Below are 22,243 nucleotides of genomic sequence, written 5' to 3' on the forward strand. Positions count from 1 at the left end.
ACTTAAGATGGCATAAATACATTAAGTACATAATAAAAAATGTTCACTTTTGGTAGGAAATTGCTGAAAAACTTTTATATCAAGTTTCAGTCATGAACACTATACTTTCTAAGTTACTCATTCCTACAACTCAAACACTGAGGTTTCTAAAGAGAGAAAAAAGAGGTCAAGATTCATTTCACAAATACAGTTAAGACTTAACGTCAGAGTAAAAATGAACAGATATCCTGGAAGGAAAACAGATGAAAATTAACCCAATAATCACCTTCCTTGCTACCAGCCCAAACTCCCACCTTACTAGGCCACTGAGTTAAAATCATACAGATAAGCAACATCCCAAGAAGCATGAAGGAAAGGCTAGTTGATTTATTTTGGTTAAGGCACTTCTGCTTCAAAGTTCAATAGCTTGGGTTGAATATTCAAAGGGGTTAGAAGGTGTTTCATCTGCAAAATACTGAAGAGGAGACTAACCCTCAGTGAAAACCACTGGAGTGGTCTTTGCCTTATGACCAACAAGAAAAAAAAACACACATTTCTTTCCCAATATTGTGAAAATCAGTTCATTTGTTATACTAAAAATTAAAATATTTAAAAACAGTGTCTTGAAATAATCATACAGTCTTTATGAGTAACCATCCATCAGCACAGGGCATAATTTGAGCAGAGAGTCTTATACACATGATTATTTTAGAATAAAGGTATTAGGTAAAGATGAAACAAAGTTATGCTACTTCTATTCCAAAGAACTCCAAGGTTAAACAAAGAGAGAGTAATATAAGAATCTGTTTTTAATTTGACCAAGTACACATTCATTGTTCTAACAAATCAGTAAGCAGCTACTTCTCAAGAAAGTAGAACTTACTTTATTACTGTGAAAAGAGAAAAAAAAGTATTGTATATACTACTGTAATAAAGGAAAACCAGAGTATACACCAAAAAACACCTCCAGGTCTTCTAATGTCCACTCATCTGATTAAAAGTCTTTATAGCTTTCTGGCCTACGTTATGACACGGAGACATGATAGTTTAATATGTAAGATCTTCCTTGAACTTGCTTATACTTGACTATTATGCATAAGCTAATATCCTTCACAAATTCTAGATTCACAATCAAGATACACTATTTGCAGACCCCATACATGAAATGGTGTTCAGGATTTTGCTTTTGAACATACCCTTTGTGCATCTAGAAAGCTACTCCTTCAGCATTTCATCACCTTAGGCATTTTTCCTTTAAACGCAACCCAGAGCACTATATACTAACCCCACCTTATCATCACTGCTTTACTTCACGTATAAATTCATTGTTCATTTTCCCTTCATTAAATATTTGTTGAATACTACAAACCATGTTGATTTACTCTTTTTAATTTTTTTTCTTTTTTTCAATTTGAAGTAGTAATTTATTAACTGACCAGATCACAAAAATAATCATGGTAGATACCTTAGTTCATCCTTCTAAATAGCCTATTGATCTGGTCTTCCCTGTTGTCAGCATCTTCACTTTCTACAAAAAGTGGTGCTCTTTTTCTTCATTCCCCTTTAAGGAGAAGGTAATTCGAAGGTCCATAAGAAGTTATTTCTTCTTTGAAATATTTTCCAACAGTATAGATCTCATGGATCAGAATTCCATACCAAATCATGCCGTATTTATCAATCAGATCTTATTTATGAGCAACCAATGTGTTATCTACGAGAGCAATTCACTTTTTCTTGATTTTGCCACAACCATGCTTATAGATCAATTCATTCACTGACTTCAGGTTTGGGTACCTCCATGCCATATATGGTTCCACAATCCTTGAACCTTTGGCCTCACACCACTAATACCTCTCATCCTGATGACAAATGCCAACTTGGGTTCTGCAGGTATGTAGAAGTTGCCAGCTTTTCTTACCATCCTAGCTATTTGATCTCAGTTCTGTACATCTGCCCATATTCATTGTGGTAATGCTTAGCTTTTTCATAGATAAACTTCCTGTTTGCCTTTCAAAGCATGTTTTGGGCAAATGTCTTACTCAGGTGGTTGATCTACAGCTCTGTGAAATTGTTTGTTTGTTTTCCTTAAGGGTTGCTGACACAGCAGGAACCTTCCTTTTCTTCTCCTCTGTATCTTCCATGGTTCCAGCAGGAAAAGCTGAACCACGTTGATTGAGAGACAAGAGTGAACAAAACCAGCAAACCTACCACCACCCCTAACAATTTCAACAATAACAAAACAGCCTTAATAGAACCTACATTGTATTTGGGGATAGGCATGAGATAGATAAAATAAATAAGCAAACTCTATATTATGTAACAGATGATTAAAAACTAGAAATGTGAAAATAAACCAAACAGGGATGAAAGGAAGGGAATACGAGGCAACAGGTAAAGGGGTACAATTATAAGTGGAAGCGGCCAGGGAAGGCCTTGTGGAGAGAGCAACGTGTGATCCAATTCCTTGGAGGAAGTGTGGAAATCCAGTTCAGTTGTGTTTCTGGTCAAAAGGAATAGCGCATCCAAAGGTCCCAAAGTGCGAGTATGCCTGGTACGTGCAAGGAATAGCAAGAACCCCTGTGGCTGATCAGAGTGAGTAAGACACTTAGAAAGAGAACAGAAGTGAGAAAGGAACAGGAGTCAGTCTTGAGGGGCCTGGAACATGGCTGTAAGTTCTCTGAAGTATATTCTAAGGGAGTGGCTATTGAAGGGCTATGAGCAGAAGAAGGACCCTTATGTTATCCACTGTCATGATCTGACTGAGGATAGGGAGGAGGAATTAGAGCTTGAGGACAGACATTATTACATAATTTAGAAGAGAGGAAAGGAGAAAGGATTACGGAAATTGTACTACATCTGTCAAGAGGCACTAAATTTTTTTTCCAATAGCCATGCTTTCCTAAGGCTCTGCTAACTGAATATAATGAAGGTAGAGAAGGAAAGGAAATTATTTTAAAGATGGACCATGGAATTTGAGCTGGATTATTGGTGAGGAATAATATAAAGTGGTAAGGATGCAATTTAAACACCATCAGTGTACTGATTAAAAGATTAGGAGAAGCTGAAGAGAAAATAAGTGAAATGCAAAATGATTCTGAAGTAATTATTCAGAATGTAGATCAGAGAGACAGAGATACAGATATAAAGAGAAGTTAAAAGACATGGATGATACAAAGGAGATGCTCAGGGTAGGGAGAAAGAGTTAATGCTAGAATGGGAAAGAAGCAATATATGAAGATAAAATGCTGAGAATTTCCCAAAATTGTAGAAAGATACCCATATAGGAAACAAACAAGAAGGAAGGAAGGAAGGAAGGAAGGGAGGAAGGAAGGAAAGAAAGGAAAGATATATATACCATGATATATATACCATATGTATACATACCACGATACCATATATACCATGATATATGAAGAATTTAGATATAAAAATGCCATAGCAGAATGGAAAAACACCTGGGAACAAAAAAGAAACTAAAGCTAAAGATGAAAAACAGCTCAACTGCAAAGAAAAAGCAATTTGAGTGACTTTATCTCAGTGCAACAAGGAAAGCAAAAAGACACTATAGCACATATAAAATTTCAGTCTTTCAATTCAGAATAGTATATCTAGCAAATTATCTTATGAGTAAAACAAAGACATTTTCAGAAATATATGAGCCAGCAGTGCTTATCACCAAAAGATGCTCATGAAAGTGTACAGATTTATTTTAAAGAGAAGGAAAATTATTCCTGGTCCAAAGGCTGAATGCAAGGATGTATGTGCTCAAAAGCAATAATAAATCTGTACACCAATCTAAATAAATATTGACTTACAAAAAAAGAGGCTACTTTGTGTGTAATGAGACAATCTAGAACAAAATGGGGAGTCAGTAAAACCCATAAATTGGGAGTGGTATGGTTTGATTTAAAGAATCCTAAGACACCTTCATGTTAAACCCATGTGTTAAGGAGAAACATAAACTTCAATCTTTCAGCATGAAGTTGAAGCTCTACCTCAATCTTCCTGCAGAAAAACAAAACTCACACAAAAACAAAGACCCATAAAACAACTGTGAAGACTGGATACTACACCCAAATTAACAAACTCTAGTTCAAGACATCTGAGAACAATAAAGGTATCCAGGGTCCATGAAGACAAGACCAAGAATGGAAGACAAATGCAATGAGGTGAAGCTTGGTAGCTTGGTTTGCTACTGCTTTATCTCTTTCGGGGATTTTATTTATTCATTTATTTATTTTTTGTTTCTTTTGCCCAATTCACTATGTGGGATGACATAATGACCAGAGTTAGAATAGCAGGTTAGAGCTTGCTTCTGTTTTAATAATCTAGGGAGCTAAAAAATCAGAGTACACAGAAATTATGGCAGCCGAAACTTCAGAGACAAAATGAACAGGAGAGATTCAAGCCCATCATTCGCCATGCAGTTCTCCTGATTTATGATTTTCTAAGACATGCATGTTTAGGGTGAAAGGTTGAGACCAAGCAGAAAGTGGAAACTAAAAGCTTTTAGCCATCTCACGGACTGCAAAGGAGTAGTAGGAACAAAGGGCTCCCGTAGACACAACAGGCTTTTATTAAGACACCTGAAGGGCTCTGCAGAAGCGTAGGGGTAACTAGAAATAGACCCACCCTCAAAATGCCTGAAATCCTCCTACCTTGGATCATTACAACCCTAAATGTATCATAAAGACTTGTTAGACTCTTATTACCTCCTCTATATCCTCTCAGTGGAAACAACACAGTTCCATATCCCCTTTATCATTTTAATACATCTTATGCAATATTTAATAAAAAAATAATTAGTCATGGTTAGGATTAAAAAGAATGACCAAAAATTAAGAGAAAAACAGACAACCAGAATAAGTAGTGATTAAGAGGTTAGAGTAAACAGATATGAATTTTAAAATAGTTTTGATTACTACATACAGGAAAATGGGTAACAGCATGCAGAATATCAGCAGAGAATTGGAATCTCTAAAACAGAATCTAATGGAAGGCTAGAAATTTAAAAAAAAAAAGGATAAGTAAAAGGGTGAACTCACGAAATGAATTTAATAACAGAACAGAAAAGAGAAGATTCATGATTTGGTGTATTGGCAGAAAACAGATAAATACGCTAAGAAAATACAGTACAAAAACCCCATGCACACTGAGAAAAATTTAATTTATACCTAAAAATATGGAATCCAGGAGAAGAAAGGAAAGAGAGAATAGAGGAAAAGCTATAAATTATACTGGATGAGAACTGTCCAAAATTTATAAAAGATGTGAAGTTACATATTTAAAGAAACTCAAATACGATGAAGAGAAGGAAAACCACATGTAGGCACCTCAGAGCAAAACTGCACGTAACTGATGACAAAAATAAGCTTGAAAGGCAGACGCTGGGGAGAAAAAGGAAGAAAGGAAGGAAGGAAGAAGGAAGGAAAAGGAAAGGAGAAAGAAAAGGAAGGAGGAAAGGAAAGGAAAGGAAGGAAAGGAAAGGAAAGGAAAGGAAAGGAAAGGAAAGGAAAGGAAAGGAAAGGAAAGCAAGTCTTCCCAATGAACAACAATCAAACTGACAACGGACTCTTCCAAAGAAATGGTAAGAGCCAGAAGACAATTGGAAGGAATGTATGTATGACAGGATTTATATGTTCTTAAAAAGTTTGGTAAAATTTACCTCTAAAGTTGCCTCAGCTTGTGTTTTATTTTCTGGAAGGATATTAAATTACTGATTCAATTATTTAATGGTTTTAAGGTCATTTATGTTCTCATTCTTTTTCAGTCACTTTAATATGTTGTTCTGTAAGTTTAATCTATTTCATATTTTTTTAACATTTTAAGCATAAGATTTCATAGTATCCTCTTATGTTTAATCTCTGCTTCATCTATTTTTTTCTCATTTTAATGTCAGACACTGTTTACTTGTGCCTTTATTTTGTACGTTGAAAACGCTCAAAAAATAATCAATTTTACTAAGCTTTTTTTGAAGAGACAATTTTTAATTTTATTTTCCTTTTTATTTTATACATGTATTCTACTTCATTGATTTTGCTCTTATTTTTATTTCTAACTCATTTGGTTTCATTTTGCTGTAATTTTTCAATGTCTTGATTTTGACAGTTAACTAATTTTGAGTGTGACTTATTTTTCAATACTGGTTTTGTCTTGTTCTATTTTTGTGGACTATAGCATATCAATTCCAACTTTTATGTGGAAGGGCAAAAAGCCAAGAATAGCCAAGGCATTCCTGAAAATTAAAAATAAATTAGAATCACGCTAAAGCCAAATGATGTTTGTGTAATATTATGGGTATAGACAAGAGACCAATGGGCAAGCCCACCCACATGTGGAAACCTGATCTATAATTTTCTGAAAATTGCAGATCACTAGGAAAAAAGTAGAAGATTCAAGAACTGTAACTAGTTTAACTGGATAGCTAGAAAACAACAATGAAATCAAAAGTAGCTTTAAAAATTTAATGTAGGGGCACGTGGGTGGCTCAGTTGGTTAAGTGTCTGCCTTCAGCTCAGGTCATGATCACAGGGTCCTGGGATCGAGCCCCATGTTGGGCTCCCTGCTCAGTGGGGTGTCTGCTTCTCCCTCTCTCTCTGCCTGCTGCTCTGCCTCCATGTGTTCTCTCTTTCTCTGTCTCTCTGTCAAATAAATAACTAAAATCTTTTTTAAAAATTTAGTGTAAAAAACAAAAAATTAAAGAACATCTTTATAACTTTGGGATACAAACAATCCTCAATAATGATACAAAATACACAAACCACAGAAAAAAAAACTGATAAATCTGACATGAAATACAAGAATATTTTCATCACATGTTAATATAGACTGAAGAAATAAGCCACAAACTTGGAGAAGATATTTCTCTCACAAAGAATTTCTCTCTAGATTAATGAGACACTTCTATAAATCAGTAAAAACGGAGGGGGTAAAGAAGAACAAAAGCAGCATAAAGGCCCCCCAAACATATAACTCTTATTTGTAATGAGAAAAATGCAAATTAAAACTACACCAAGTTACCATATCACACACCAGATGGGATAGAATTTAAAAAGTCAGAGAATCCCAAGAGTCTTCCAACATGCAGAACAACAATAAGTTTTGATTTGATGTCTGGTGTTCAATCACTTGGGAAATGGTTCGCATTGACAAAACACAATGTGTAGATCGGATAACCTCCTAACTCCACTCTTCAGTATAAATCTGGGAGTGGCGGGTTTCAAATATTAGTGTACACGAGAATTAGTGTACATGAGAAATACTAGGGGACTGGTTTAAACAAGGTTGCTGGGCCTTACCCCTGGAATTTCTGGTTCCACAGGTTTGGGTGGGGCCCAGGAAATCCCATTTCTACAACGTTCCCAGGTGATGCTGTTGGCTGCTGTGCAGGCATCACACATCAGGAGCCTGACTCTAAACACTTGCACATGCCCACCAGATGAAATGCATTCCAGTATCTTAAGAACACTCTTTGTAATAGCCAAAAACAAAAATGGAAACAAAACAAAACAAAAGGGGTGCCTGGGAGGCTTAGTGGGTTAAAGCCTCTTATTTCAGCTCAGGTCATGATCCCAGGGTCCTGGGATGGAGCCCCATGTCAGGTTCCCCACTCTGTGGGGAGCCTGGTTCGCTCCCTTAATCCAAGTGCCCCTACAAATGTTCTTTTCTATTTTTTTTTCTTTCTCACTGGTTGCCCTAGTTGGAACAAGCCACTATGTTACCCAGTGTTTCATAATGCCTTGTAATTGGTTCTATAAATACCAAGTAAATGTATTTTGCCTGGCATCATGGTCATTTTGTTCAAGTTTTACCCTTTGAAATCCTGAAGCATATATAATTTATATCTGTATATCTTATAAAACATAGGATGGTGTCTTGTATGTAATAGAAACTCAAAGATTTATTGAATTGAAACGGGAATCAAAATGAGTGTTAAAAGTCTAACTGAATCCTTTGCATTTGAACAACCTGTCCCCCAAAACTGCAGTTGGGTGACAGCACAACATAAGGCAGCTTGTAGTAATCTGGAGGGCAGACCAGGAAGCCCTAAATCAGAATCCAAAGGATGGTTTTATACAAAGGCAAGAGGATAGAACCCGAGATACTTCAGATGCATGAATTACAAATATCCCCCCAGTGCAGCATCCCCCATGTGAACATTTGTGTGTGGCTTGAAAATGGTGAGCAGGAGAAAGTCCTGGCGAGTTCTTTATTTCCATTCTACATCAATTCCCGGAAAGCCAAGATGGGCAAATATACCACAGGTTCCGAATCAATTAAAACTGCTGAGTTGATTAATTAATTCAAACTTCCATCCAACCAACATTCATGGGCTGTTTATTATGTATGGAGAATTTGCTGTTATTTTAAAAAAGGAATAAGACCCTTTCTGTCATCCAGAAGCTACAGTATAAACTCCCTCAAACTCACGCATGCGCATACACACACACACACACACACACACACACACACACACATTTCTGGAGTTCCTCATCATGTTTTATTTACATATGGTTGTAAATAAAAATATCAGAGTACATCATTACATATGATCATACAGTAATCAAAAGAACACTTCAAATGAGAAAATAAAATTGTTAATATTTAAATTTGTGGTTGACTTTGACTATGGAGCCAAGTGCTCTTAACTACCACACTGTACTTTTCCCTGTTGTGTTATTTCCAACAGTTCTGAGGCACTTACATTTTCTAACATTAAACATTTATTTAATGGTGCTTGGGACATACTCATTTTGATTGGATCTAAATCATGGCTCTCTCTGTCCTAGCAATGTGCTCTTGGAAACATTACATAATATTTTTTCATCTGTAAAATGAGAAGGATAGTGTCTGCCTCGAGCACTGTTGAGAGGACTCAAGGCAAGAATGGAAGGGAGGAGTCATCATCACTGCCAGGCTTCTTAAAGCAGGTGAATGACAGCATCCAAGTCAAAAGACAGTAATGGAAGCAAGAAGAAAGACCCTTGGAAGATAAGGTTTGTTGGTCTCTATGTCATGAATTATTTCTGTGGAAAAGCACGCTGGCCATTCACTGGTTCTATGAGAAGACATTTACTCACTTATTCCTTTGTGTTTGTCCAATGCTAGAGAGGGGCAATGCTTACTTTAGACTTCTTTGTAGTAAGAGAAAGAAAGCACAAGCAAAAGACACGACAGTGGTTAAAAAAAAAAAATTAAAGGCTTCCCATGCTTAGAGGTGGTGAGACAACTAATTGGGTGGGATCATAGAGAAATGGGGCTGGAGATAAGGGAGGGTACTAAGTGGGGGCCAGCTAGACCTGTATGTCAGGGTAATATGTTGAAGATGCGATTATAAGCTAAACCCAAAAATAACAGGATCGGTTATTTAACTAGATAATGTTAACTAGATAATTTTCCCCTTAATTATGGGAATGGAGTAATGAAATGAGAAACAGAAAAACCTTTTAGGAAGGAAGTGCAATAAACCAGGAGAAAGGGCGAGATCACTTTTGTCCGGGATGCTAAGGGATATTTTACAAAGAATATAGGCTTTGGGTTTGGGGGCACCTGGGTCAGTTAAATATCTGGCTCTTGATTTTGGCTCAAGTCATGATCCTGGGGTTCTGGGATCAAGCCACACGTAGGGCTCCACGCTCAGGAGGGAGTCTGCTTAAGGATTCTCTCTCTCCTTCTCCCTCTGCTTGCATTCTCCCTCTCTCTCAAATAAATAAATATTTTTTTTAAAAGATTATAGGCTTTTGTTTGTTCCTTAAACATGGTTTGGATTTTGAGGAACTGTGGGAAGTCATGTGGGGAAACACTATTGATTTCATGCCCAATTATACTCATCTGCTCGTCAGGAATTACTTCTGGGTTCTGGACAACCCTTCAAGTCATTCCTGGTCTCCTCAGCCCTTTGGGTTGGCCTATGAAACCAGCCCACCCATTACTCTTCTTGTTGGGGTTTTTATATGCAAGACCTACCATGTAGAGAGGCACACAGCTTCCTCCTAGAGGTAAAGCCCTCCATCATACACCAGTAGCCCTGAGGGAAGCCAAGTGAGCTAACCAAATACCAGAAATCTTTCAAGTTGCTGATAACATGTGACTTCTGTGTATTTGTAACTACAGTACTCCCAGTCACTCTGACTGAAATGTCCATAGTCTGTAACCTCTTCCCTCCTCCCAAACGTATGCCTCACTTAGTTCCTTCCTATGCAAGGAGCCAATGCTTGCTTCATAAATCTTTATGCATCAGACAAACAACAGGAATGAAGGACTGCAATGAAGGGCCTCATTGTGGTAGTCTGAACAATGGTTCCCCAAACCATGTACATGTCCTAGACCCCAGAACCTGTGCATATGTTTCAGTGCAAAGGGAAACTAAGGTGACAGATGGAGTTCAGGTGGCTCACCGTCTAACCTTAACATAGGGCAACCAGCATGGATTACCTGGTTGAGTCCAATGACATCACAAGGGTCAGTCCTTACACATGGAAGGTGGAAGCAGAAGAGAAAAGTCAGAAAAAGATGGGAGGGCAAAGCAAGGCCAGAGAGATGCTGTGTGAGGACTCAACAATGTTCCCTTGCTGGATGTGAGGCTGGAGGAAAGGACCATGAACCAGGGAACATGGGCAGGCTCTGTAAGTTGGAAACAGAAAGGAAATAGACACCCCCTTAGAGCAACAAGAATAGAACATAGCCCATCCAGCATCTTGATTTTAGGCCAGTGAGATGATATTATATAAATGGAAAATGGTCAAACAATGACCCAATAAAAGTCCACACCACTCATACAGGCAGAACAACTCATTTGCAAAGTAGAAAAGCACTGAACTAAACCAATGAAAGCCACAAATGGGCTGTGACTATCAGCTTTTTCCTCCTGGAATGATCATAATTTCAGGTCTTCCACCAAACAATACATTTTGCATTTCGTGTTTTTGCAGAAACTGGTAATTGAGCCGTTGAAAGTCTGATTTTGGTAAATATATCTTTCAAAGCCATCGGCAAATTCTCTGCTCTGATTAAAGGAAGGGAGGACAAATCCTCACCCTTTTATTTACTCCCCATAAAGCTGGGTATCTTGAAGGGGTCAAGGAAAAAAAAATCCCATTACATGTACCTATAAATATTATTTCAGACGTGTAACAGTTGGCATGGTGGGCACCGTTTGAGGGTAGAAGTCCGATGGGGCTCTAATTGTATTCTCAGTGGACTAAGCATTCTCGAAAAGTGTTCTCTGACTTTGGTCCCACGAACATCAGGCTACAATTGTGACTAAGAGTTTAAAAATCACACTCATGACTGACTCCTTCATGTTCATAGAAAGATTAGATCAGAATGAATGCAGAAAAAAATCGCTCTGGGTAATAAAGCAAGTGTATCTAATTAGCATTAGCGCAGTGATCAAGTAAAGCAGTTCACTGTATTAAGTTACTCTCCTTGTAGCTTTATTTCTGGCACTAAAAGAAGGAGGCTTGCAATCCATTCCCATTAAGCCTGCAATAGCTCTGTACATAATCAGTGTGCTTAAAACAGACCAAGGTGCTCTAATTCAGGAACCCTCCAATAGTGATGAGGGAGTGATGTTATTTCTAGCAAGGCACAATCCCTTAAGGAGTCTGAATGAGAATGCCTTCAGTGGTCTCCCATTACCCTGACAGACTACCTATTTTCTTCAAGAGGAACGCAATTTCTATCAGAGGCTCACATACCTGTCACCACACACAAACATGAAGGCAGGTTTGGATCTTTCTCTCCCTGAAACATGCTTTTCAGAGTCCTGAATTTCTTGTGATTGGGGGAATCTGAGAAGATTTCCTACAACACTGAGACATCACTATAAACCAGGAAGGAACCCCAAATAAGGTCCTTCAGTATGTACACACACACACACACACACACGCTCACACGTGTGCGTATTCTCTTTCTCTTTCCTATCCACTCACACACAGTCACTCACTCAATCTTTTGCTCACCAAAATAAAAGTTCAAATCAAAACCCAGCACCAACAAATTCCGTTTTTGGCCTGTTATATTCAAAATCTGTTGCATCGTGTAAATAAATGTGCCCAAAACCACCACCACCACAACACAAATTCCTGAAACAACAATGATCCTATTTAAAGATGCTGCTTGAATTTTAATGCCTTTCATTTCAAACCCAAAATAGTAAGTTTGATGACACGAATAGAAAATGAAGTCTTCCTCCAGCCTTTCTAGGATACGATCCACTTAAGCACAGAATGAAAATATTTTAAAAGGCCCTTTAAAAACCGAGAGGCAGATGTTCAGGTAAAAGCAAAGCCAGGAGATTGTATATTTTAATAAAGCTATTATATGTGCAGCCCCAAATTAGGAATGGCATTGAGGCTAGGGCGTGTCTAAACCATCACCACCTGTTTGCCCTGAAAAATCAATTAAAGTCACACTTTCAGAGTAGTCCCCTTCTAACCAATAAAACTTAGCCAGCTTCATCGAGAGACCCGAGCTCCTCCAAAGGAATGTACTTGAAACCTGAAGCCTCAGTCTCCAGTTCCTGCCCTGCTTGTGTTCATATAAACGAACCACAGTAAAACCAGCCTTCAGGGGCACAGACATGGGAGGAAGAGGACCAAAAAGAGAAAGAAAAAGAGAGAGAGAGACAGAGAAAGAGAGAAATTCTTCTTTCCACTGGCTTCATCGTGAATTCTAGTAATTTCTTCAAAGGCTCTATTTTTTTTTCCTCTTTTCTTTTTTGCTCCTGCAGAATTCTGTGCTACATTTTCTGTGCAACAGAAGAGATCCAACTTTGCAAGTTGAAAGCAAGGGCAGGAAAGCCATCCCAAGTGTTTTAGTAATTAAACGAATATGCATAATGAACCATATGCCCAAAGGGCCTGTTCTTCATGCGGGCCAGATTTTTGTTTGAATTTTTAATTTTTATATACAGATGAAACATTCAGTGTAATCTACCAACAGTGTGAGAGAGCATGCGATAAGAAAAAGTACTAGGGACAGTCCACGTAGGAGCAGGAACGGGAGACACTGGAGAAATTCTGCTCCGAAGATGTTGATTCAGATGTGTTTTTTCCCCTCTAGCAATTGTTCCTGTCATCTGCTCAGAGCCTTCCGGAGACACATATAACGAATACACTGACAGCTTTATACAGTATGAGTAAAATACAGTGCCGTCAGCCGAAAAGTGTGAAAATCCCATGGGACAAACAAGGAATTCTTAAAAAAAAAAAAAAATCCTTCTACACCCATCATTCAGACTACCATCGTGAATTACAGGGAATCCTCCCAAGTCTCTTTTGGAAGCTACATAAATATTATATTGTAGGCACTAAGCCACATATATTAGCGATTTGAACTGATCTAAGAGGAATTCTTGCCTCTCAATGATGCAACTGTGCGTAGCAGGTAGAAAACGCTCGGGGCGGAATGCAAGCTTGTCCTCCCCGCTCCTATGGCGATACGCACGATGAATTTAAGGATTCAATATGCTTGCTCAGATACACAGATCCCCTATATTTCCTGAACTACCGTCACGGAAGAACTGGCAAAACCTTCCTTTAAGCTTTTCGGTGTCATTTTGAAAATACTGAGTTATAATCAAAGCAACATTAAGAGACACAGAGTCTGATAAGATTTCCTATATCTGCTCCTAGATGCACAGGATTGAGGAAGCATTCTCTAAGGCAGAAGAGACCTTTGTAAAAATGTGTTTGTAAGATGTTTGAAATTTACAGTGATGGTCTGGACAAAGTCACCGGGTCCTTCTGGTGGGTTAATCTTGTAAATGACTAATTCAGGATAAACATTTCAGAATGTGTGTGTGTGTGTGTGTGTGTGTGTGTGTGTGTGTGTGTGTGTTGGGGGTGGGGGAGGCCACAGGGGAAATGCTAAAGTTCACTATCCTCCATGTCTTTAACTGAAATAACCCAAATGCAAGAGGCTACCCTGGGCCTTAGGGCATGGCGAAAAGATGAAAATCTGATCAAAAATCGACGGGAAGCCTTAGCCTCATTTCAGCCCCCATTTTGAACACAGATATGCTGTCCCTTTCCCAATGCAAACACCAGAAATGGAAGGCAAAGCATTTAAAGAGCAAATAATAATGGAGCTGTAAATAACATCTCTCATTGCTTTCACTCTTAATTCAGAGTTTATGCTTTTGACAACGGCTAGGTTACTTGATCTAGTGGTCTCAGCGGAAAGACAGATAAACTTCAACTGCAGGCACAAGACAAAAATTGACAAGGAGCGTCACCTTTCCTGACTGTTTAAATCCTTTAAGGAAGTGTTGGAGCAATTAGAGAGGGAGTGTAATCTTTGCAGAGTGCATTAACACTCTCAGACCTCCCAGACAATAGATCAGACCTCAGACACATAATGCTTCCCTAAGGCTTTTTAGCCAGCATATTTGATCTCTTAGTCACTCCGCGTGTTACTATAGGTATCATCCCCATAGAAGGCATTACTCATGAGCACTCCTGTCCACTAGGTCTGAGACTGGTCTGCAATCAAGCAAAAGCCGGAAAATCACCTTAATCCTCTGCGTACTTCCTGTATCTTTAAGATGGGAGGGGGGGAGGGAGGGAGGAAGGGAGGGAGTCTAGACTTCTGGAAAAGAGTCTTTCACAATTCTCTTATCATTGTTTAAAGCTACAGAGTCTGTTCTGTAAAAGTGAATTACAGTAGACCCCCGGTATCTGGGGGCGATACCTTCTAAGACCCCCAGTGGCTCCTGAAACTACAGAGTACCGAGCCCCATAGATGCTGTGTTTTTTTCCCTACATACACACCCATGATAAAATTTAATTTATAAATTAGACACGGTAAGAGATTAACAACGATTAATGAAACAGAACAATCCTAACAACATACTCTAACAGAAGTTATGTGAATGTGGCCTCTCTCAAAGTGTCTTTTGTAGGTACTCCCTCTTCTTCTTGGGATGATGAGAGATACTAAAATACTTGGTGTGGTGAGGTGAATGATGTTGGTGCTGGGACGGAGTGCTAGGCTACCAGTGACCTTTAGATGCACATCAGACAGAGGGTCATCTGCTCCTGGACCCTGGTTGACACTGGCTAACTAAAACAATGGGAAGCAAAATTGTGGAGAAGGGGAGCCTCTGGTATTGCTTTCATATGGACGGGTCATTAGATGAGCATGGGAGGGCAGGGAGGGGGACAACCTCCAAAATATTTGATGCTTTTTGTCTACAAGATGAACTTCATAATCGACTCACTGAGAAAAACGCCAAGTGCGATAAATAGTACTGTAATATGCAAAAGAAAGCAAAGGTTGGGTGGGAGCGGGGGGGGGGGGGATCAAATCAACTCCTTGTACTCCAAGCTTTTAAATCTTCATCTGCCCTGCAGGTCATGTGGCAAGGCACATGGGTCAGGCAATAACCCATTTCCTGATGAACACATCCTGTTCCAACCGCTAATCTCACAGTAGAAGCTTGGCTTTTACCATTTATTATAAACATTTTCAAGAACTGCTTACCGCGATATATTTTTTAATGGATTAGATTTTGGTCAGCTGCTAACAGAGAACTGAATATTCTTTATACAAAGACAGCAAAATAGGTTTTCTGAGAGTCTGACTTACTTTCCACTTTTCTCCCTCATGAGTAATTGGAATAGCAATTGAAACAGAATATAAGAAGGCTGGGTTTCTTTTCTGTTCTTTTTTCTTTTCCTCCCTCTTCCATTATAAGAAATCCTGTATCTAACCTCATGGTATACAAGACCTTATTGGTTTTGAACTTTATCACAAGACTTGGTGAAATGTCCAAAAGAGAGACAAAGGCCGAAATTCACATAATTTGCTCAAGACTATTACAGCTGTCTGTTGATGACAGCATCTAGAGCCTACCGCATTTAAAGTAAAATAATTACATTTTCTTAGAATTAAGGCAGTTCCCCCTTGAAAATGTGTACTGTCAAGGTTTTGCAAATGAGACTACAAGAAAAGAGAAGAGGTGCATATTAGCTTTATGTTTCAGCAAATCGCTTTAGAGTTAGCATTTTCAAACCCAAGCTTAAGAGAAAAAAAAATGGCAGATGAAAATAGATACTCACAAAAACCAATTTAAGAACTTTTGAAAGTTGATTACCAAATAAAGATCTACTGAATGCTTTAACTTTGCTTCAACAATGCCTAAAATCCAAAATGAAATAATGAAAGTAACTGGAAAAAATGTTACCGTATCTACTATGCATCCTCTAATGTTTTAAAAGAAATTATGTTTTTAATCCCTGGGTAAAATTGCTTTCAAGGAATTCGTGATCCCACTCAGATTAAAACTAACCACGAACAGTTAGCTAGGGAAGGAAATGTCCTCCTAAACCAACTGGATTTCATACTCTGATGAGAAGGTGTATCTGTGTACAGACACTCACACTCACATGCACACGCACACACACACACACACACACACACAGAGCACTATGCCTAAGTAATTTAGTACAATAGCAAGGGACTTTATAACCCTGACCAATGTCACAGGCATACAATTTTAGTTAAGAAAATTAAAAATAAAGGGGGAAAACAGGTTTAAAAATGGTTGTCCTGTGAAATCTGTACCAACTTCACAATAGTCCAGATCCCATCCCTTATGCCTAAAGATGAAAAAACCATAGAATATCTGAGTAAATCATCAATAGAAATTACACAATGCCAAAACTTGAGTTTTTTTAAACTAATATAATGATTTCTGCTCACAGATAATTGTATTAAATTAAAAATAAATTGCTGAAATTAAAATCCCCAAGAAGCCATCCACAGAAATTTGCTTTGGACTTTAATCATTTATGAGTTTCTATCGCCACCTGCAGGACAAACTTTAAGGAAACTCAAGCAATAGGCTATTTGCCATTCTTTCTTTTCCTCTTTTTCTTTCTTCTCTTCTTCCTCCTCTTCCTCTCTTAATGTCTGTGGGCACCTATGTGTGTGCATTAAATTGCTGGTATATCAATTATTTATCTTTTGAAAATATATATAATTAAACATGTAAAACTCACCAATGAAATGCAAACTTAAATTTTCTGGAAGAGGTGTAGGGGACTGTGGCCACAGACAGCCAATTTTTTAACAGCAGAGCATATCCCATTCTCCAATTTTGCAAAGTAAAATTCTGATGGAAGGTTAACCTACAGTAATTTCCTTACCAAAATGATAAGGACTTCAATGATTTCCAAGGAGAGCAGTTTTTGCTAAGGAACAGTTTATAAAAAAGTTTATAATTGCATGTACCTGGCTTAGAGCAGAGAAGAAATCTACCAGAGAAGAAAGTATCAGCAAATTCATACTTAGGGTTTTGTTGCTCTTTAAGCAAAAGACAAGTGTTAGATAGTATTTTACTGTTACCATAACCTAATAAAGAACAGGTTTTAAGGGCTGATGTCAAAGCTTAAACACAAAAGCAAAGACCATCATGATCATCATATTTATGTCTTCATCACTATCAACATAAAGTTTGGATTAGAAAAATCCATCATCTGGGGCACCTGGCTGGCTCAGTCGGTTAAGTGACTGACTCCTGATATTGGCTAAGGTCATGATCTTGGAATCTGCTCCTTGTGAGATCCTGCACCGGTGAGCTGAGTCTGCTTGGGATTCTCTCTCTCCCTCTACCCTACACCCCCCAACCCAACGTATGCATGCTCTCTGTGTCAAGTAGATAAATACTAAAAAAAAAAAAAAAAAAAAAAAAAAAAAAAAAGAAGAAGAAGAAAGAAAGAAAGAAAGAAGAAAGAAGAGAAGAGAAGAGAAAGACCTACCATCTGTAAAAGAAGGGTCAGCCAGATGTATATGAAGTAAGTATACAGACTTTTGCTCCTCCAGGCCCCATTCTGAGGTCTGCAGATATATACAAAATCGTTCAAACGTAAGACTTAAGGAAAAAATGTTCTTTTATTTTAAGAACATAATTCACAGCTACCATGTAGACATAGTTCACACTCATGAACTAAAACCATAATTGTGAGGTTCATGACCACAAACATCACATACTAGACAAGTGTATAGGGTTGAGCAACATCCACTGTTCTAACAAGCCATGAGGCCTTGGGAAAAATCATTTTACTGAATGTGAAGGGCCTCTGATTTAACATTCTATAGCTCCATGCTTCTCCAGACTTAAAACAGTAGCCATGAGGGTCTCATTTTCAACACCTAGTAAGCTGAGAAGGGCATTTCTTTCTTTCTTTCTTTCTTTCTTCTTTTTTTAATTTTTCTTGACAAAATGAAGTATCTTTGGCAAAGACTTGAAACAAAATTTTTTAAAACTTTGCTCAGAAATAGAAAAGTCATTTTAAAGGAACATACACATATACGAATTCAGGATATAAATATAAATGTGTATATATTATTTATATATAATATATATATGGATCTGGGCTATATATATACACACATATAAACATATACATACATACTTACATACATACATGAGTGTATACACACACACACACACACAGGGTACATATGAATTTGCACTATAAGAAAATCCCAGAGAGATTAAAAGTCAGCAAACATTGTACAGAAACACGGCTTAGGTGAGGACCTATTGAATTGGATATTAACTGTCTTTGCATCTTTTCAATCAAAGTGAGAGCTGGAATATCAGGCCACTGAATGTCTCCTCCTCACCCCGAAATTAGCTGTTATTTAAAAAGCCAATGACACAACACTGAGAGAGGAGGAAAGGCAGCAAAACACACCTTCCAAAGTCATAAATCAAATGGCAAAAAAGTACAATACAGCATAGTAAACCGTCACCAGACCACAAAGAAGGTTTCTCTCCATAAACATCGGATCGGGCAGCTGGAATGATTACCAGGCTCTCCTGTAACTGTCGCCTGTAGTGGGTCCAATTACAGGCTACAGGCTAAGGCAAGCATGCCCGTACTGCACATGGCAATAAAAGGGCCATCCGCTTGCCAAGTCCAGCCAGACAACGGAGAGCACGCGCCACCTTATGGGGAAGCCCAAAGATCAGCCAGAGAGACTAATAAAAATGACAGCTTAGAAACAAATGACAAAGCTTGGGCCACAAAAAAAAAAAAAAAAAAAAAAAAAAAGGCAGCATCAAATTAGCCAGAAGTACAAATGCTGAACGTGGCTCTTCAACAGGTCCGAACCAAAGCAGGGAACCAGTTATAACTTTTCACACACACATTGGTGACTTTTCTCCCTCTCCTTCTATTTCTAGATTTTTCATTTTTGCATCATACAAAATGTTTGCACATCCAGGTGTCACATATAGAAACAGATGGAGAAAGAGGGGAAAAAAGCACTCAACTCTATGAGAATTTAAAATAAAATCCCCCTCCTTTGGGGGATGCTGATCTGGCTTAGATATTTGCCAGCTCCTTCCCCCTTCCCCCTGGTTTTCCCACTGCTGGCTGCCTTTTGGCCCTTTTGCTATAGATTAGCATCACCCCCTGGATGGGCGACGTCACGAGGAAGCTAGAAAAATGCACATTACACAAGGTTATGATGCAGCTATTAGATTATCTTTGGATTTTACCCTCTGATGGGGTCCTAGGCTGTCACGGTCAGAGGAGGAGTTAGAACACAAAGAAAGCAACGTCTGATCATAGATGGTTTGTACTGGTTCTAGCTCTCTTCCAAGAAGTATTGATCAGAAGCCTACTGTGTACACAACACATAAGCCATTAAGGACGTACGCAGAGGTAGAAAATGGGGACTTTGTCACTGTGTAGCTCACACTGTCCTAAAACAATCCTTCCAACATATGGCTACAATACACTGAATAAGTCCTTAGTGTTTTCACATTAACCTGAGTTATTAGGCCATAGAAATAAAATTCCTCCATTTTTGATGTGAAGAATTAATTTATTAGATCGAACATGAAGAATGCTCAGAGCTTTAAAGACAGCCACGTGCATGGCATTAGGTGATTCTATGCACATGAATGAGCCCTAGAAAGAGTTGATGTGTGAACACCAATGATATGGTGTGTAATACACCATACTGGATTGTATTGTGCATAATACAATGACCTGCGTTTCTGTCCTATCCTGGAACAGGTCTTCCTCAAGTCCTTACCTAACATCCTCCGTGATGAATCAGCAACTATGTGCATGTACGTGTGCACCTGCTCTCATGAAGCCTCTGAGTTAGGAGAATACCACCACACCTACCAATAGTGATACCAGATAATAATCCCTACCCACCTTTGTAGCCCATTTCCTATTTTTAAAATATTCCCTTGCATATTATCAAAGTTCAACTCCAAAGGACAAATTTAATTTTTCTTATGGGGTGTGTCCATCATTAAATGGCACCACTTTGGTTTCAACTTTAAGAGGAGGGCAGTGGAGAGTGGCAGGGAGGCACGGAGGGGAGGTGGCAGGTGGCAAGAGAAATGGGGAGGGAAGCTGGGGAGAAGCTGGGAGGAGGGGTAGATGGATGAGAAGGAGGAAGGGAGAGAGGAATGAAGGGCGATGGGGAGAGAAGGGAGGCAGATAAGGGACTGGGGAGGACTTAGCATGACAGTTTCATCTTTGTATCTCAGTATCTAATAGTGCTTGAGATGCTGGACAATGGTTGTAGAAAGCGAGGGAGAGAATGAATGGGGCAAGCCTGAAGAGGGCACTAGCTGGGTCAAGGAGTGACATGACCTCCTGATCTCTTCTTTCTCTAAGATTTAAGACCCTACACTCAGGACCAAGTTCAAATTAACAGTAGGATATTTCTGGACAGTAGAGAACTAGACTGAATTCACTGAGAATCTGCAAAGGATGATGGCTCCCAACCAGAAAACTCACAGAAGGCAGAAAACATATGTGTGTGTGTGTATCCCTCCAGAAAGCTTAGAGGAGGCAGTAGGTAGAGACAAAAGCATTCTCATGCAGAGCTGGCACATGTCATACAAAAGTGAGAGTTAACCATTCGCTTGTTATCTAATGGGGCCATGTGAAGACTGGCAATGTATGTTCTTCTAGGAATTAAAAAAAAAAAAAAAAAAACAGATCTCATGCTTACTAGTCAAACTGGGATGTGCCAAAATATCCAAATGATTTCAGTTAGCCTAGCTATGATTCTGTCTGAGAGTGCAATTCAATTACAAAGTCGAAAATATAAACATGAAAATATGTAGAGTAGTTAAGAGTGTCCTTTTAAATTTTCAACAGATAATCTTTTAATGCAATTACTGTAATTTTATTAAATGGCATAATTAGTTAATGCCTGAGAAGTTGTCAATAGAAGGTGCAATTATGTTGTAAAAAATTATAATCACAATGTGCGATGATGGATTGTTCTGAGGAAAAAAAATGCTGAAAAACACCCTTTAAAATATTTTTGAAGGTATATTATGTAGTCCTCTGTGAAAGGAAGGCTTGGGAGATCATCTTATAAATGTTAAATAAAACAATAAATTGTCAAATATTTTAAGCATTTTACAGGATATATTTATACATTTCACACACAAGTATATATGGATGCATTTAAAATGTCAAAAAATATCTTCTCCTCCAGACAAAGTGGTTATTGGAACTGGATTTTTTTTCAGCTTTAGAGAAATACTGTTAATCTTGAGTTCCAACTGCACAAACACCTACTGAACAGGCAGTGAGGTCTGTTCTGTACATGCAACTGACTTCTGGTGGAGATGGAAACACGGCCACCAAATGCTTAATCAAATGCAGGTGCATCTAGTTGTGAATAAATTGATGATAGAACTTAAAGAAGAAGTAAATCTTTTAGACACAGTTAATACATAAATATCAAAAGCATCGAGAAGATATGGACCAGCACTATTTTAAAAGTCTGATGTAAAAACAAAATTCCCATTATCGCTGTCACTTATAGCAAAGTACATTCAACCTGAACATTCTTTAGACCACAGAATGGATCGTGGACAGAAGCAATCCTCAAGATCTCATAGAAGGGCTAATTAAACTGTTTTCACAAAATGTTTCACGGAGAAACTTTGTATCTCCCAGAGATACCTTTGCTTCTTAGTCTCCCTGTGTGTGTGTGTGTGTGTGTGTGTATGCACACATGTGGCGTGTGGGTTGGAAGGGTCCATTCTGTTACTGTTGCTGTTGTTTATAAGTTCGATGTGAAGTCATTTCACCTTTCTCAACATTCCAGGATCTCTCAAAGCTAAGAATCCCATATATGCTAAATACGGGATTTCACTGAGAAAGTGGGGAACAGTATTTTTAACCTTATTGGAGAAGGAGAGGTTGATTGATGCTTTAAATTATGTCTCATATTACAGACCCTGTCGACTCTGAAGAAGAAA

General features: G+C 38.4%; 1 protein-coding gene and 1 pseudogene across 3 annotated transcripts in view; both read right to left on the reverse strand.

The window, feature by feature from the left end:
• MCTP2 (multiple C2 and transmembrane domain containing 2) overlaps window positions 1-22,243 on the reverse strand; it is a 239,285-nt gene that overhangs the window by 47,737 nt on the left and 169,305 nt on the right. The window lies entirely within an intron of this gene.
• LOC116857894 lies at window positions 1,075-2,762 on the reverse strand (annotated as a pseudogene).

The sequence above is a fragment of the Lontra canadensis genome, unplaced genomic scaffold, assembly GCF_010015895.1.
Source record: "Lontra canadensis isolate GAN:19392208 unplaced genomic scaffold, GSC_riverotter_1.0 scaffold128, whole genome shotgun sequence".
Classification (NCBI taxonomy): domain Eukaryota; kingdom Metazoa; phylum Chordata; class Mammalia; order Carnivora; family Mustelidae; genus Lontra; species Lontra canadensis.